Here is a 17,798-nt window from a genome sequence, read left to right on the forward strand (position 1 = left end):
TCTGATTTCAAATGTGCAGAGAAAACGCTTTCTGAATCTGAAGCTACACGTTGGGAAAAATTACTTTCATGAGTTGAAAGCGGCGTTTGTTAAGTATAAATGATCTTCAGAGGAAGTATAATTTTTTTTTCTTTTTTCTTTTTTTTTTTTGTTTTCCGTATTGCAGAGCAAAAAAAAGAAGATATCTAAGGAGATGTTTTAGCCTTTGGAAACAGCTTTCATTTTCTAATTCTACTGTAATCAAATTATTCCACCACCTTTTCAGAAGCAAACCTAATGTTTTCTCTACTCTTTCAGAATATATTCCCACTTGGAAACCGAAGAGGAAAAGCAAGGGATAGGGAAAACCTTGTTATGACACCATTTCATAAACAGAAACTAGAATCAACAAGAGAAACTTCATAACTCTTACCTTTGAACTCAGACACGCAGTCAGTGAAACCAGTAGATTCAAACAGGTTTTCTTTTATGCATCTTTTGTATCTTTTCTTTAGAATTTTGTTCTCTGGCAACATATTTTGGTTTGGGGAATATGTTATCTTTTGCTAAAATATTCACTTTTTTCTTCTAGCAGTCAAGACAAAATACTTCCTTGAAGGAATAATCAGATGAAAGAAAGGAAATAAGAAATCAGGGAAGACACCATTCCATCCCAAAGGTAAGTTTTCTTGTCCCCTTTGACTTCACTGAAGGCAGTTTCCTGACATTGGAAGATGCAACATACATTTCTTTCTTACTGGAGGCCTCTTGGTCACAGCCAGATTTTCTGAAGACTTTTGAAATTTCATTAAAATTAACAGCAGTCTGTAAATTTCTGTAAAGCTCTCTTTTTACAACCTAAAAAGGGAGGTTTAGGTAAAGAAAACTCAGGTTCAATAGGTAGTGTTTGGGACTGTTCTGCTGCTCCCTAGAGATGTTCAGAGAAAAAAAATCCTGATTCTTTAATGTTTTGCAGGAAGGAAGGAAGGGAAATAGACTGACAGTGCAGGAGACTTTTAAAACAGAGAGCTGGTATTTATGGACAAAAAAACCCCCCAAAAAACAAACCAAACAAAATCCAACACATTAAAATGAATCCTATTAAACCAGAAAAATATAATCTAATACAGACTTTCTTATAATCTGCAAAGTGATGACATCAGAAAGCAGACAAGGAATTAAAGAAACATCATGATCCTTCACATCATGATGTAGAGATATAAACTGAACAAAGGGTCTATTAATATTTGCCTCAAAAGTTATCTGCTTCTAAAGTACATATGTATATAGTAAGTACTGCATCTTTATAATCTTTCAAATGTAAGCATGGTTGTCTTTTTTTTTTTTCTATTTCAAAAGTTACTGTACAAACTTTTAAATATCTTCTTCACTTTCTGTAGGTGCTCAAAAATTTGAACTATGAAAATGTCTTTTCATTTTTTACATTTTAATCAAACTGTTCAAAAGAATCTTTTATTCTTAGTCATTAAGAAAAAACAATGGCTCACTGAAAACAGTATTGAGAAAGTAAGCCATAAATTAAATCATAATAAAGAATTATAAACCTCTTCCTAACGAAATCACATGCAGATCTGTAGCTCCACCTAGAGGAGGAGTAAAAAGTGGAGGAGGAAGATGAAGGTGGCTAAACACGTGCAAGTACTGGTTTTAACTCAACATTTTTTTCTTCTTAAAATGTGATATACTGTGTAGTGTCCCCTGTTCTGTAAAAGAAGAAATACTCCAATAAACATCAATTCCAGTGGGGGGGAAAAAAACCCCAACACACACAAAACCCTCCCAAAAACCAAAACCAACAAAACAACAACCTTTCCCAGAAATCTTAAGTATGGTTTCTAAGTTCTTAAATGTCCTTAATGATAAGATTATTTGATACATTTTGAATAAGTGCTGCAAAATTTGGTTTAAAATCTTATTTAAAATTAAATTTAAAGTATTTTAGTCAATAGCATTTTATCTATCGATTTTTATTTTTATATGACTTTGCCCTTTAGCCACTTTTAAAATGGAAAATATAATATGTAAAATATATATGCTTGTTTTGACATAAAGATAAATTATCTAATTTCTGCAATCTATCTTAGCTGTGGACAGATACAGGAAAATTCCTGGGAGGCAGACACCGTGTCTTTGAGGCAACTAGCAACATTTTGAAAGTCAGAACACAAATAACCTTGGTATGAGAAACAATAATGGTCTCTGCCAATTTATTAAATTGCATGTCTTTCCCACTCACATAACTTCATAGGTCTGGGTTAAGCTTGAAGTGGCTCTTCCCTGAAGTTCTCATTTGTTTAGCACACTCGGTCAGCTAGTGACAGCTTTGTCTCTTCTTTAGAAGAAACATTGAGCTGGGTATCAATATATAGATTTAATATGAACCTCTTATTTTCAGTATCTTGGAGATGTCTAAAGTGTATTTTGAAGTGGAAAACAGACAGGTTCAATCAACATGTGACAAGTTTTGAAAGGACTCATATTTCCTTACTACCATCTTTAAAAAACAAAAAGAAAATTAAAGAAAAAAATGCACATGAAATGTGCTGAAAAGCAGTTGAAGGATCAGCGTGTAGGACAACAACCAACAACTTGTGAATGTGGTAGCTTGAAAATGCATATGCATGTAGTGATTTGGAAAAAAATCAGGTAAGCAAGATTGTTTCATTATACTCTGCATGATGATCCACAATAACACATTTTTTTTTATTCTTTGGTTTTTAATGCATGTAAGAATCGGCTTAACAATATGCCATACTGTACTCAGCAGTGCAATACTCCCATCGTCTCAGAGTACATCTAAGCTTTTCAATTTTAATTTTTTGTTTCTTTTACTCATGACAGATATTCTCAGAGACTTCAACACAGTGGAAAAGTGGCAAGGACAGAAGGGTATAGAAGCAATTAACTGAAATAAAAGTATCAACATAATACCAAACAGCAAGGGGTTTCTTATGCAGCTACAGCATTACCAGTATCCAAGTGAGGAACTCCTAAGCTATCTGTTGCCACATTGCCAAGGTACTGATTGTTTTATACATGTATCCCAGATGCTTCACACTTCACTGACACAAAGCAGTCATATGGAACACTGCACAGCAACTGAGACAGACACATGACATGAGATGTCTCAGCGCTTATATATAAATTCCTGATCTGATAATTGTATGAGGTGTAGAACAATCACAGCCATTGTAATTACTCTTAAACCTGAACCAGCTCTTTCACTTCCGTTACTATCATGATTTCTTTATAACCTTTCTCATTGCACTATGTACAGATATTACCACAGAACCTGCTCCTGTAGAGCAATGCAAATCAACAGGAGGACCCATACACTCAAATTTTTGACTAGTTGCCCTCAATAGCTTGTATGAACATTAATAGGGAAAAAGCTTAACAATGACATGGATGAGGTACACATGACACTCCTGCAATTTAAGTATGACATATTTGTCTGGTGGAATTTGTAGTGACACTGGGCAACCTGAATTGAGTGTGGAGACCTGAAGTATTTATTTGTGTGTTAATACTCTTTTTTTTTTGGATCCAGCCAAAAGCTTGGGTAAATTTTAGATGAATTTTCTGCTTTGATTTCAGTTGAAGTTATTTGCAAGAAGACAAAACAAAAAATAGTCAGAAATATATATATACATATATATTTCTACATAAATAAAACTATAAACATACATTTTAGAAGACCTTAAATCATTCTCATTCATACAAAGTTCTTACTGTATGAGTACAATCATTCCTGCAGAAAAATGCTAGTTTGTACCTAGAAAATGTAAGTTGTATAAACAAGTAATGAATTGCAAAATGTGGTACAATTAATTTATGCACAAATAATATCCATAAGTACTGTCATCTTCTTGTACTTTTCTGTGACTATAGAATGCTTGCCTTGGTCTAAAAATATATATAAAAATAATTAAATATAAATAAATATTTAAATGTTATATATTATATTCTAGGTATTATGTTCCTTGATTCTAAAGAATCTATCAGGTCTGTTTCCTAAGGTCTACAAGGCACAATCGTTAAGTATGGACTATATTATGATGATATTTTCTAGAACTAACATGATCATTAGCAGAATTTCCACTTTCCTCTGAACTTTACTAAAATGTTTTTTAATCCCTATTTTCCTGTACATCAAGCACGGTCCTACAGATGGAGAACAGCTCAATGGAAAAGACATGCACAGGAATATAAGGAGATTGATGGAGGGGAGATGAAACAGAAATTACATCTATCCCTCATGATATTACTGACTTAGAAGTGTTTTTCCTTCACAAATAGGAGACTTACCTTCTATTCCATTTGCTATTGAAACAGCAAATATCTCAAAAGGTTTTTTATGTAACTGGCAGACATTTTTCTTTTTCTTTTTTCTAAGTATTCCAAAAAAGCTTTAAAACATCAGTCCATATGATCTGTGAACAATTGTGGATGTATTAATTTGCACACGAGCTCTTAAGGTACATTACAAATTTTAGTATAATGCTACTATATGGATAATATTACCTTCTTAATGCAAGCAAAGTGAAGCTGACTTAACAAATTGGGTGGAATTTGAAACAAAAAATTCCTCTGATGTCTCCTGGAAAAATCATACCAAGAAGGATACTCCCCAGCCAAATCCCCTTTCTCCAATTTCATCTAAAGTAAGTTTAGAAAATTACGGAACTTTTAGTAAGAATACCTTGGTACTATAAATCGATGAATAAATATACTGATCCATATGCTATAAGGCATAAATATACTATTTTCCTCTGTCAGTGACAGATACAATCTTTCTTTTGTATTATTCAATCCTTCTCCCTAGAAAGGAGCATAATTTCTGGCAGGTTAAAAATGTAAGATGTAAATTAGGAGGACTCCAAAGCAGACCATGAAAAGTAAGTAACCAAAGACATAAACAATTCTTGAAAATGTAAATAAAGGATGAAGGAAAGTTAAGAAAGAATTGGTGGTATGGCTCGTTTTTAAAAGACAACAACATCACAGAAAGTATGCAAGTGCTTTGTCACTTTTCTCCAGAAGATGGAATAAGTCATGTACAAAGTTTCTGAACATTCATATTAAGAAAATACTGGAACAAACAGATAAATTGAAAAGCTGTACTTCATTAGGCCTAGATACAGTTATTCATAAGTTCTGCTGGAACATCGGAGTCACCTGGCTGAACTGTGAGATCTAATGCAGTAGTTAACGGAAAATGAAAAAGGCTGCAGGGTAGTAAATCTACTTATCCTATGCTAGCTGTGACTCCAAAATCATGGATATTAGCAGTCAAAAAGGATTGCTTTAAAAGGATATGACACAGGAAAATATTAAAAACCAGTTAGGAATTTCTGCCTAATTTGTACACTGCTAGTGCAACAGGAATACTTTCTATTTAGGAGAGCTAAAGTATATACTTTCATGTTATATAATATAAAAATATAAAATTATATTAATTTTTTTTTCAAAATTTGTTGTTGGTAAAACCTGGGACTGCTCGTGGTACAGGAGGAAAAGCTTTATCATGAAATACGCCTTGCTTAATTGGATAAAGAGAGAAAAAAAAAGAGAAAAGAGAAAAGAGAAAAAATAAAAGAGAAAAAAAGAGAAAAGAGAAATTAAATAATCAGTTTTCATTATCTGCAGCGGTTAGCATGTTAATATTAATGTTAATTAATACATTATTTACTATACATTTATTCTTGTAAAGGGTCAAGCAGATACTGAAATATTCAGAGGACATAGAATTGTATGAGCTATAATGTCAAGATGATAAGTGAGTGAAGAAAACAAATGAAATTCAATGTTAAAGGATGAACTAACATATATTAAGAGCAATATTTTAAGCAACCCAGAAACAATGGATGGTTATACTGGTTATAATTTTCTATAATGACTGAGCTGAAAAAAAAACTGTGTTACATCTCTGGCTAGTAGCATGTAAAGCTTTGAAAAATCCTGTAGCATCAAAAAAATCCCGAACAACAGGACAAGTATCTCTAGAGAAATAATGTAATGTATATGTACATGCAAAACCAAAACCAAACAACAACTTACAATGTTCTTCGATGTTGTTCTTCCTCCAGCACATGAACTTCAGTACTGATTATCCCATTTTGAAAAAGATAGGACACAAAACAGAAGGGGATTGGAACTGAAGGTTGCATATTGAAACATTTTTCTTTAAGGAGATATGATAAAGATTCTTAGTATGAGGGCATACAATTAAACCATACAGAATGACAGATACCACAGAGGCACAGCAGCATTTCCAAATACACTTATGTGATTTTAACCTTTTAAGTTTCATTTTCAGGCGTCTGAGGACTTTTAAATGTGGGGCGTAAGACTGCTAATTTTCTTTACGTTCTCTGGCAAATTATTTGAAAGAAATCAGACATTCTTGTCTAGAAAGAACATAAAAAGTTGTACTGACATTTAAAAGCCACAAAATGAAAAAACACAGAGACATTTATATAAATATATCTACATTTATATATGTGTGTCTAAACAAAATGCATGATTGACTTATGTAATTCAGTGCATTAAAATTTCATAGTAGTAGAGTAGGAATATACATAAAAGAACAGGATAAAAACAGTAAGATGTAACTATGGATAATGATATTTGTCACAGTTACCATAAGAAAGGAAGAATGTTGTGTGTCAACCTTGTAATCTATTTAGTGGCAAGCTTCAACAAGCAAGCTGAGTCCTCTGGCGAGTAATACGGGCAGAAACTCAGCAGATGACAAAATCATGTACATTCAGGGAAGGAGAAAAGGCACTTTCCTTCCTCCTGAGCAAAACAGCTTGTTTCCCCTCAGAGGTCATTACCAGAAATTCCTTCTCCCAGCTGACACATGGAAAAAATCTGTCCAGAGAGGTGTTGTTATGAATCGGTCACTACATAACCTTAAACATGGTGAGGATTTCTTTTGGGTAGCAAGACCTCAGATTGCTAAGGCTCATGGAAAATATAACTGGAAAATAAAGTTTAAGGCTTGGAAATCGACTGATTATGTTAAACTAAGAAAAAAGAAATATAAAAATCGGAAGAATTATGGGTTAGCCATGGAGGCTGGACATCACAGTTTATTTAATTCACTCAAGAGCACAGTCTAGGTAGAAACCTGTTTTTCACTAGTTATCTCAGACTGATTAGGACTGGTACACTCCTCAGCTGGGTGGTGTGAAGAACAGAAATTTAGAAAATGCAGGGCAAAGATATCTTGGTGGGAATAAGAGAAATACGAATGAGTCAAAACAAACTGTGATTTTATACATAGCTATTGGGCATCCTTGCCTGTTCATTAGTGAGAGTGAGGTATCAGCAGAATAAATTCCTTTATGGGGAACTTACTATGCAACTATCCAGTATGGTATTTCTTGCTGATGGGAATGAGACTGAAAAAAATCTTATGATGATGATCTGATCTAATACTGTGATTTTTACTTTCACATTATTAAAAGTGAAATTGTACTACTCTAATACAAGTCCTTGCTCTAAAATTCCAAAATGTAATAAAGTACCTCAGTTTAAAACTTTAACATATCTATAAAATAATTTAGTACCTATTCTAATGTAATATTAGAATATTTAGCACCTATTTTAATATAATATTAGAATATATGGACATAACTTTGACCAGTTTTATACATACAAAAGTTTTAGAATCTTCTAAAATCTTTAACAACCAGTTAAGGGAGTATTAGAAGGTGAAAGGGGAGCATGAGGTGAAAATCCTAGTGCTATCCACACCAGTACAGGAAAAGTGTGTTACATGCAAGCTTGGTACTAAATAACATGAGTTAACACATTGTTCCACAAAGATGCAGACTTATTTTAAAACAATTAAAATTGCATACTTAAAAATCACATTGATCAGAGTATTCAAGGACAGAAAGAACTACGTATATCATAAGCCCTTATATTTGCCTCAGACTTAAATTTAAATATTTTATTTGGTTAAAGCATAATCTGCACCTGATTAAAAGACAGATCCACATTTTGAGTACCTGCAGGAATGCAGAATTTGTCATTGTTTTGGGGAGTTTGTTCTTATAGTCAGTCTCATCATGAAAAATACATACAATATTTACATTTTAAAGAGTTCTGGTAGCAATCTCCAGAAAGAAAGACTATGAAGTGTTTCTCCATTAGACTGAAAAATTCACTAGTATCTGATATATTTTTCTCTTACCAGCTAACTTATCTCTTCAAATACTCAGTATTAGACATTTTCTCCAGTTTCCAAGCACTTAAGGCTCTTTTCTGTAAGTCTTCTACTTTCCAACTTCATTTTATTGTCTGGGCATAAGGAGTTGATATAACATTCTTTTATCAGCTTTATGTAAACTATACACGTGGACAATTTAATCTCTATTCTCCTAACCACCACTTTTTTTCTACATTTAACAAATAAAGAGAAAAAGCCTTTTAAATGCAACATGGTAGAGTGTGTGTGTGTATATGATAGTGACTTAATTATCTATTTTATGACCTTTTAATTATTTTCAGAATAATTATTTTCAAGGGTACAATCTTGATTTTGAAAGTGTAGCTTCTATGTCTAATTTCTAAGCATACAACTATCCAGGCAGCTGTACAAAAGCACTTACTTTTATCAGCCAAACTTTTAACATTCTCAGAGAAAGAATTCACATTTGTTTGACAAGACTTTATCATCCAAAAACCTTCTGCCTTGAATTCTCGCAGTAATGCTCTGTATTCAAAGCTTTTGAACCGTTATGTATAGAAACCCACCTCACCATTCTATTAGCTTCGCTTTTACAACATGGGTCACATTGCTAGGGTTTCTATTTTTTTTTTTTAAGCTTTAATATTACATTCACTGCTTCCAGGAGTTTCTAGAGTATTCCAACATTCCTCTAAAATGAATACAGTGTGTATCTACCTCTGAATTTGGTTCATCTGAATCAGCTGCTTTCAAATATTCATCATAAAAATACTGCTTAATGCTTTCCTTAGAAACTAATTGCTTGGAAAATACTTCACCATCATTATGGAATACGAGCGCACTCTCCTACTTCTTTCCAGAAATGGAAAAGAAATAGATATTAAACACTTTCTATTTTTTCTGTCATTACTCACAATTTGATTTTCTTAAACTTTTAATTGTGCCATTTATATACATAAGGAGATATTCCTTTTTTCCTCTAATATAATGTAAAATATATTATATTGACAGTAGCTAAGCCATGGATTGTTCCTTGGTCTCACTTCCACTGTACTTCACAGCTTCTAGTTCATACCTATTTTCCTTCCACTTTTTACACTATGCTATTATAGACACATTTTTCTTACTGCTGTCTTCATATTGTCACCAAGCAAAGTTGGGGTTTTAGAAGGTGATTTTCGCAACCATGGTACAGTGGCTATTTGGCTTGCTACTAAGTTTCCTCTTCTTTACTTTACCTTTCAATCACAATCTCATATCTACTTATACTTTTCTCTCCAAAGAATGTCATTCAGAACGTGTTTAACTTTGAGAAATTAGTCTCTTTGGGGTATCAGTTCTCCACTTTATTGCTAAGGACCTTACCAACAATAAGTATAAGCAACTTAAAACCACTGGTCCCTAGGCAACTGTAAACTCCCATTACAATGATTAATTCATTTTTATCTAGCCCAATAAAGTTCAAAGTGGAATGAATGCATGTAGAGTATCTAGCTATACATCTCCTAAATTGAATTCCCAAATAGCGATTCCATTTTTCTTAAGAAGAAGGGAATTAAAAAAAAAAAATCAGGTTTAGAAGACTAAATATTCTAACCATCTTTTTTGCCCATAGCTATAAGCAAATTGTCTAAAAATCAAATTTCAGGTAAAAAAAAAATGAGCATGTGCATAAATGTTTGGAGACTAGGAAGTCCATGAGCAAGGAAGGGATTACTAGGAATTGAAAACCAAAGTGGTTTCGAACATTACAGAGTGTAGTTCCTCTCCGTGGCAATCTAGTTTTTTAACACTTCACTATATACATGGGTCCTGTGCATATAAATAATTCTGCAAATGGTCATTTTAGCAGCTATTTGGCTGCATACACTGGAGCAACATAGAGCGCAAGTCTGCAAAACGTATTAGTTTCAGATCAAGAGTGCTGAATGTAAAAAAGTGTAACAAGTGGTTTTCTTTCTTGGTACAAAGCCAGTAGGCACAATAATTTCAGAAGGCAAAACAAAACAAACTAAAATGAAAATTATTACATCTATTTGAAAAGCAGTAGAAACCCAAACATTTTCTTTTTGACCTATAAATGTCAAATATCTGTCATTATACCAAAATTCTATTTGTGAAATGTATTACTTCAGACAAATAATTTTAACAGTTAAGCTCTCTTTCAGACACCTCTATTACATACGAGCTTTAATCTTTAAATTGTGCTTGTTAACATCAGTTCTTACTAATACAGTGACAGTTTCCATTGCAGCTTCTTGATTTTCTAAGTTCATAATGCCGTGCTTTTTCTAAATACGGTGAGGGTTTTGTTGTTTGTTTGTGGTTGGTTTTGTTTGTTTGTTTGCTATTTCCCTGAAGTGTGTATATTATTATAAAACACTCAGTAGAACCATTGCAATGAAATAGCATCATTGATTCCAGTATGAATTGCAGAAAAGGTTCAAAAACCATTAAGAGCAGACAGAGTGAAACAAATCGAAGACCCCTCTCACCCAGGACCCCTCTCACCCATTACCCCTCCTTGCCAAAAAGCTGTTTGCCCTGTTATGTGATGTCTAATCCCAGTCAAACATACAATGATGGTTTCCCTGAAAACTCTCCCAAAATCTGGCACTACATGACTCGAAACAGAGCTTGAGTCAAAGATGTTGTCTATGCTTTTATATCCTTTACTGTATTCTTCTTCCTAAGAATATTTAAGCACAGTTAAACTGTCAGCATTCACCATGTTCTATTGTATTGTATTGAGCAACCTGGAAATTATAGCAAATGTCTTTCACTTTTGGTTATTTCCCTATTCCAGGGAATTAGAAAGGATATCTTCATCTTCTTTTAAACCTTTATATCAATTAATCTTTCCAGGTGCGAGACCTTTTTTGTGCCTTGCTTATTAGGGTGTCTACCTTTATATCAATATTTACACAGCCAGCAGGAAGTAGCTGAGTGCTGAATAAAAAGTATCACTAGGAAAAAAACCAGTTATTCTGAACATTTATGGTAACAAATATTTTTAGAAGACGATGTATGGTGGAAAAGGCTCAGCTGGCAAGACACAGTACAAATATCTGCCTGTTATACATGACTGCCCAATCAGAGGCAAGCCATGGCAGAAACTACCTAAAGCTTGATTCTCACTAAAATGTGTCTCAAAAAAAAATAAAAGAAAGAAAGAAGTAAAAGAGAAGTAGTATGGTTTAGTTTTAGATAGTCCTGAGAGAAGCAGGGAGTAGGACTTGATGATACTTATGGGATCATCAATTGAGATATTCTATGATCCTGAGTGGGAAAAAAAAAGGTATTCTATTACAGAGGGGATGATAAGCATTGATTAACTCCAAATCAGGAAAGCTACACTGCTCAGGACTAGCCAAACATTTCTAATCCAGCTCACATCGGTTTCAACTTCAGCACTTCAGACATGTTTTGCAGCAGTACTTCACCCATCAACATGCTCATAAACACATCACTTTGGAAGCCTTTTGGCTCAGCTCTACAGCTCTGAGCTGGGCAGGGCTATTCTCTGGACAAATACCAGGAAATCATGACAATTAGAACATATCACTGCAGTGAATGGTATTCAAGTATCCTCAAAATATACAAAAAAATACTCTTTTCAGCTCCCTTTATGACATATACAAAAATTTATCAGTGCATCTGACACAGACGAAGCAGCTCTTCCTGGCTGCTGAGGGACACAGGTAACATGATGTGTTTAAGAGTTACAGTAATGATCATGTCCCATGTGACATCCCTGTCTTTCATAGAATAGAAACATAGAATATCTCAAGTTGGAAAGGACCCATAAGGATCATCAAGTCCAATGCCCTGCTCCTCACAGAACTAACTACCTAAAACTAAACCATGACTAAGAGCATTGTCCAGATATTCCTCAGACTCTGACAGGCTTGATGCCGTGACCAGTTCCAAGGGAAGCCTGTTCCAGTGACTGACCATCCTCTCAGTGAAGAACCTTCCCCTGATACCAAGCCTGAACTTCCCCTGGTGCAGCTTCATTCCATTTCCTCATGTCTGGTCACCAGAGAGAGAAGATCAGCACCTCCCCCTTTGCTGCCCCCCTTGGGGTAGCTGTAGACTGCCATGAAGAAGATAAAGATGAAGATCTTCTTATTTTCGAGAATAGAAATAGACTGCAAACAACTCCCACTACCAAAGGCAGCTGCTCTTCCTCTTTTATCTATAAGCCATCGACTTCACCTGTGGTTGTACGTTTCCTTACAAGAAATAATTTTCCCCTAACCAAACGGGAAAAATAATAGGTAGTCAGACCCAGAACTTAATATTCAAATGTATTAGTTTCACCTCAACTTAAAGGTTTAATTTACAGGGAAGCAAATGATCTTCCTCTAACAGAGTAGCCTTAAAAGGCTGCAGATTTGCTTTCTCTTTTCCAGTCTTATGATGGTTTTTCCCTCTTCTAGATTTGTTTATTGACATGCATTTATTTTAAAATATGCAACATTAGCACACTTCTCCTAATCAACCATATATATTAATCTTTGCTTATAGAAACTGGAGAACAGGCCAAACACTGAATTCTCTAGGTAGCCTTTGGACAGGCTAAGGTAGATGCAACCGTTTCCTTATTGGGTCTGAAGAAGAGTGAATTTCTACCTTTTCCTGCCTTTGAAATGCTCACTGAAGTAAAATATTCCAAATCCTGTCTAGCTGAAAAACCTATTCATTAAATCTTTATAGGACTGTAATAATTAGGTAAGATTTCATAATATATTAAGTGTTATCCACCCACAAATTTAACATGCACTCATGTAGAATTCTTGATTCTTTATAACATATGCCAGCATATGATTTTTGACACAATTTTAAAACTCAAAGTGTCCAATATATTCTTGCTAGTTTGCTCACAGTTTTGCCTGACTTATTTATAAATTGTGATCAAAAGCATTTCACCTACCTGAAAAGAAGTTGAAAAAAGGTGTGGAAATTTACCTGTTTAGCTGTGGAAGAAAAATCCATCTGTTTTGTAAAAAGCTTCCTGCGCAGATAAAATGGCTGGGGGTACAAATCAGTGTTTGGTTTGGAGAAACTTCTTACTGATAAGCTGTGTCTCCTGATATTTAAACAGAACTTGCTCAGTTTTGACTGATTTGAGTATTTGAAAATATTAACACATATGTTTAATTTTCTGCCGAAATCACTAGATGCATTTCTGAAGTACAATATTGTGCACAGGATGTGTATCAGCAGCTACATGTAATATTAGCAGCTCTTTAAGCCCTTAGAAGAAGGATTGTAAGAGTCCAGACAGAAAACAGGCCATTATATTAGAATAAAGAGAGTTTTAAGGTTTTATCAGTGTCGGTGCATAGCAGTGGCAGCTGCATTTTTTTTATTTAGCGATCTCAATTTAAAACACTTTAAAATACCAAAATGCGAGGTGTGAGATCACAGGGATTTCAGTGATGACAGAAGTCAAACGAAGGCAAGTAAACAACACAAGACGAAATTTTAGAAAGCATAGGTTTGCTTTCTTTTTCTTTTTCATTTCTGTTTTTATGCTCTTTTTTTAATCTCGGTTTCCTTAATTTTAGCAATTTTTTCCTAGCCTTCTTGTATATTTCTCATCTACAACTCCAGAACACAGAAAAATATTTTGCTTGCGTGTTTCAGGCGAACAGTCAATACATGAGGTAGCCACTAAATTCATTATTAGCTTGACTTAGTCAAGTCCGAGTCCTGTTGAGGCGGATCCACCTGCCTAAGGGATTCATTTTGATAGAAGCAGATGCTAGTATATGATCAGTCCTGTCAGGAGCTTTTCTGGTTCTAGATAGCACTTCTTTTTCTTAGAATCTGTATAAAAATAAGAGAATCTTAGTTTACTCATAAATAAATTGCTTTTTAAGATCTGTGAAACAGCTGAAATTTCAAATACTGCATTACAGTATAAGTGTCAAACTAAATTTAACTGAAATCACTGAGGGTCTTTTCCCTCACTTTGATAAGTGTTATAGGCTCACCATTAGTAAACTTGTATCTTCATTAATCTCCCATATTTTGAAAATGTTGTATTTTATTCCAGTGGAAGACATTCAGTGCTCTTCTGAACAAAAACTTGCTGAACACTGAGAGTTTACAGATTAAAATAACAGTCAGACAGTCAACTTTTAAAATACTGCTCACTAAATGTTACCTAAAGTTGGTGGCATTCTTTCAGGCATGGAGCACATCTGTCATTTGCATTTCATTGACCTTGAAGCTTACTGGTTAGAGATGAAACTTCACCTATTCAAAATAAGCTGTTTAAAATATTCAAACAGATTTTTTTAAAGTACATTTCACTTTTTAATTTCCTACTGTTCTTCTACCATTGAGAAAGCACAGTCTGAACCCAAGGGGATTTCCACATCTAGCTTTCATTCTTTTTATTGCTACATGGCAGTGACCGCTAGATTGGCAAATAGAATAATTGCCTTTGAGAGATTTCTTTAAGGATGTTAAGAGCATGAACTTCGTTCTTTTTAAGCAGCTTCTTAAATAAATGCTTCAAAACAAAGTCAACTATTGATCCAACGCTTTGAATAAAAAGTTCTCCCCATTTGACAATAGGATTTACTACTGAAGACAAAATGTACATTAATCTTTCAAGTTTATTGTCTTCACTTGACAAAGGTAGAATTACAGAGATGCTGCACAAAGAAAGATTTGTACTCTCTGTTTGAAATGACAAATCTACATAAATTCATTGACCGACTTAGGATAAAAGCAATCTTTACATCTCTACATCTTGTCACCTAAAGAGAAATAGAGATATAATTTATGCTTTATTGCATAGCAATATTGTTGAATAACTGTTTATTCTCTAAGCACACTTGTGGTTTCCTTCTTTGTTTATTACAGTGCTGTGAATATTTTTTCCCCTGGAAGTGAAAAAGAACATCCAGAATCTCTATTTACTGCCAGGGCAGAAGGGTGGAAATTTTATCCATGAAACACCAATCAAACAAATAACACCTCTCACTCCCCCGTCAGAACATCTGGAAGAGTTTGTACGAACTTTGCAGATTTTACACTTCTGTCTTCTACCACTGGGACATCTAATTTGAAGCTTAATTTCAAAAGGGGGAGGGATGGGAGAAAAAAATGTCAATATTCTGCCTGTCACGTGTGTGTACAGCGGGATAAAAACAGCCACTGTAGGACAGAAACGGTTTTTTTTTTACCACTGACAGCTGCAATGAGACGGATACTGCAGCAGCAGCGGAGGGAATCCTTCACGCAGTTTCACTTCCGCAGCTTTTAACTTATGTTCCCTTTCCTTGCGATAATCGTAGTGGTGTACTTGGCCCTCAGGAATGGACGGGTGAGACCCGCTGTGTTGCTCGAGTTGTATGTGGATTTGGGGGACGGGGGAGGGAAAGGTCAATAAAAAGAGCAAACAAAGGTTCAGCAGCCGAAAAGACAGAGGTGAAATAAAGCTTGCTCTGCACTGCTCACGCATAAGCTACAGCAGAACGTAAAAGCGATGCACACAAAGTACACTGCGGCTAGCAAGCCCGGAGTCTCCTTGAAAACAAGCTTCGCGCAACGTTACCGGAGACACACGTACGTAAACACACATACAGAGGCACTTACATAGACACGAGCGTGCCCGTATGCGCACACTGCGAGACAGCCGTACCCTCCTGCGCACCCACACCCGCTCCCGCCCGGGGCTGCCGGGCGCACGTTCCCGGCACCGCCGCTGCCGCACCGCGGCGAAGTCCGCTCCCGCCGCACCGCGGCCGCTGGGCTCCCCACGGGCGGGGGCCGCAAAACGCCGCCGCAGCAGCCGCTCGGTACGCGCTGGCCACCCTCCTTCCCGGCTCCTGCCGCCGAGCATCCCCCTGCCCGGCTGCTCCGTCCCTGCGGTGGCCAGGGGCAAGGTGGGGATCATCCTTCCGCCCCCGCACCCCGGTGCGGAGGACGGGGCATCCGGGGGCACCTCCCGCTCGTGTTCCGCTGTCTCCCGGCAGCGGTGCGGCGGCTGCCCCGCGCCCGCCCGCCTCCGCGCCCGCCTCCCCGCGGCGCGCCCGCCCCTCGCCCGGCACCCGCCGCTGCCGCCGGCCGCAGAGCAGCCGCGGCCACGCTGCGCGGCGCGGTGGGACCGGGGCTGTCTCGGCGGCGTGCGGGAGGGGAGGGAAGGCCGGGGAGGGGGGAGGGAAAGGGAAGTAAAAGAGAAGGGGGTGGGGGGGTGTGTGTATGTGGAGGAGGAGGGGGGGGGAGAAATCAAATAAATAAATAACCTCCGCACCAATAAGAGAGGCAGCGGCTGCCGAGCAGGCTGGGATCGGATGGGAGAGGTCCTTCCTGGGCTGTATTTGTTTGTTTGTGACTGGAGCTGCAAAGTTCAGAGCCAAACGTGTTGCTTTCCGGCGGCGGCAAACGCCCCACTTCACCTGCTTTCCTGACGGGGTGCCCGCCCGCCCCAGGGCGGCCCCGCCGCTCTCCGGGCCCTCTGCCCGGCATCCTCCCTGCCGCTGGGGCCGAAGGACGGGAGAGGAGCGCGGGGCTGCGTCTCTAGCCTGCCCGCCTTCCCCTCTGCGGCTGCCGGAGGGGCAACGGACAGGTGAGTGCCTCTTTTCTGCACTTCTGCCCAGCACGGCGCGGAGGGTGCCTCCGCTCCGTAGTTATCTGTCACTGCAGGAGCTGCTCATTTATCAAACTTTGCCTCCTGTTGGCTCCCGCACTCCGCGCCTTGCCTTTTGCAGGAGAGCGAGTACTCGGGGTTAATTGGTTTTGCGCAGAGGGAAGCCTGGGGGGAGGAGGGGGTCCCGCTCTGCAGAGCGCAGTTCTGCCCTTATCGGGAGAAGGGTCTTGTCCGAGCCGTGCGCCCCTCCTGCCGCTCGGGGCTGCCGCCCGGAGCCCCGTTCGCGGTGCGGACGCCCGGCGGAGCGAAGTTTGTTCTTTGCCCTGGAGGGAGCCCGCGGGGCCCGTGCAACAGGCACCGTCCTGCGGAGAGAGGGCGGGCGGACTGCGAAGGGGCGTTTCGCCGGCCGGCGTGCGGCTCCTGGCGTCCCCGAGCGGACCTCTGCCCTTGTAGGTAATTTCGCTTTGTTTCCAACATCTCTAAGGATGTGCCTTGCTGGGAGCCTGTGCCGTGAGGCTGCTTGTGAGTGCCTGGAGGCACGCCTCCTCCTAAGAAGGAGACAAACTTGCCGATCCGCATGAGGCATGGAGGGGGTGTTTTCACCCGGTTGGGCGGAAGATGCGCGCTGGAGCGGCGGGCGGCTATGCCCTCTGCGCTGTGGGGCGCCCTCCGGGGAGGAATTGAGGGGGCTGCGCGGGGGCGCGGGTGCCCGGCAGGTGGAGCCGTGGGGAGCGGCGTCGGTGATTTCTCTCGGCTTAAGCAGCGTTGTAAGCGGAGCTCCGCAGGCGCGGTGACCCGGCGTCCCTGAGCCCGCAGCTCCGCGGCCGGAATGGGTCCTTGATTTGGATGCGGTGAGCGGGGCTGCGCCGGGCGGTGCGCGCTTTCCTGTGAGGGCTGCGGGAGGCAGGTGCAGACGGAGTGCGTCGGTGTTAGCATTACCCCTGGTCACACACGTATTTTTCTACCGGTGATTGTCTTTCTGGT

Source organism: Caloenas nicobarica, chromosome 4, assembly GCF_036013445.1.
Source record: "Caloenas nicobarica isolate bCalNic1 chromosome 4, bCalNic1.hap1, whole genome shotgun sequence".
NCBI lineage: Eukaryota > Metazoa > Chordata > Aves > Columbiformes > Columbidae > Caloenas > Caloenas nicobarica.